Source organism: Trichechus manatus, unplaced genomic scaffold (assembly GCF_000243295.1).
Source record: "Trichechus manatus latirostris isolate Lorelei unplaced genomic scaffold, TriManLat1.0 scaffold00299, whole genome shotgun sequence".
NCBI classification, from domain to species: Eukaryota; Metazoa; Chordata; class Mammalia; order Sirenia; family Trichechidae; genus Trichechus; species Trichechus manatus.
In genome coordinates this window covers 1426078-1427649 of record NW_004444235.1, presented here as the reverse complement: position 1 = coordinate 1427649, position 1572 = coordinate 1426078, and positions in this window count along the sequence as shown.

Below are 1572 nucleotides of genomic sequence, written 5' to 3'. Positions count from 1 at the left end.
GAGGTATGGGTCCTGTTTCATTTTTTTGCAGATGGATATCCAGTTTTGCCAGCACCATTTGTTAAAAAGACTGTCTTTTCCCCATTTGATGGACTTTGAGCCCTCTATTTCTTGACTGCTGCTTCCATGGGTGTTGATTGTGGATCCAAGTAAAATGACATCCTTGACAACTTCAATATTTTCTCCATTTATCATAATGTTGCTTACTGGCCCAGTTGTGAGGATTTTTGTTTTCTTTATATTGAGTGTAATCCATACTGAAAGCTGTAGTCTTTGACCTTCATCAGTAAGTTCTTCAAGTCCTCTTCACTTTAAGTAAGCAAGGTTGTGTTATCTGCGTATTGTAGGTTGTTAATGAGTCTTCTTCCAATCTTGATGTCATGTTCTTCTTCATACAGTCCAGCTTCTTAGATTATTTTCTCAGCATAAATATGGAATAAGCATTGAGAAAGGATATAAACCCTGACACACACCTTTCCTGATTGTAAACCATGCAGTAGCCCCTTGTTCTGTTCGAACGACTGCCTCTTGGTCTATGTACAGGTTCCTCATGAGCACAATTATGTGTTCTGGAATTCCCATTCTTCACAATGTTGGCCATAATTTGTTATGATCCACACAGTTGAATGCCTTTGCATAGTCAATGAAACACAAGTAAATATCTTTCTGGTATTCTCTGTTTTCAGCCAGGATCCATCTGACATCAGCAATAATATCCCTTGTTCCACGTCCTCCTCTGAATCCAGCCTGAATTTCTGGCAGTTCCCTGTCTATGTACTGATGCAACCACTTTTGAATGATCTTCAGAAAAATTTTACTTGTGTGTAATATTGGTGATATTGTTCAATAATTTCCACATTCAGTTGGACCACTCTTCTTTGGAATGGGCAGAAATGTGGATCTTTTCTAGTTGACTGGTCAGATAGCCATCTTCCAAATTTCTTGGCATAGATGAGTGAACACCTCCAGCACTGCATCTGTTCATTGAAACATCTCAGTTGGCATTCTGTCAGTTCCTGGAGCTTTGTTTTTCACCAATGCCTTCAGTGCAGTTTGCACTTCTTCCTTCATTACCATTGGTTCTTGATCATATGCTATCTCCTGAAATGGTTGGACGTTGACCAATTCTTTTTGGTTCAGTGACTGTGTATCCCTTCCATCTTCTTTTGATGTTTCCTGTGTTGTTCAATATTTTGCCCATAGAATACTTCAGTATTTCAACTTGAGGACTGAATTTTTTCTTCAGCTCTTTCAGCTTGAGAAATGCTGAGTGTATTCTTCCCTTTTGGTTTTCTAACTTCTGGTCTTTGCACATTTCATTACAATACTTTATCTTCTTGAGCCACCCTTTGAAATCTTCTGTTCAGCTCTTTTACTTCATCATTTCTTCCATTCACTTTAGCTACCATCTCAAGAATAGATGCGATGCATTGAACACTAATGTCCAAAGGTCAGACAAGTTGTGGGATGACATCAAGGACATCATACATGAAGACGCAAAAGGTCATTAAAAAGACAGGAAAGAAAGAAAAGACCAAAATGAATGTCAGAAAAGATTCTGGAACTTGCTCT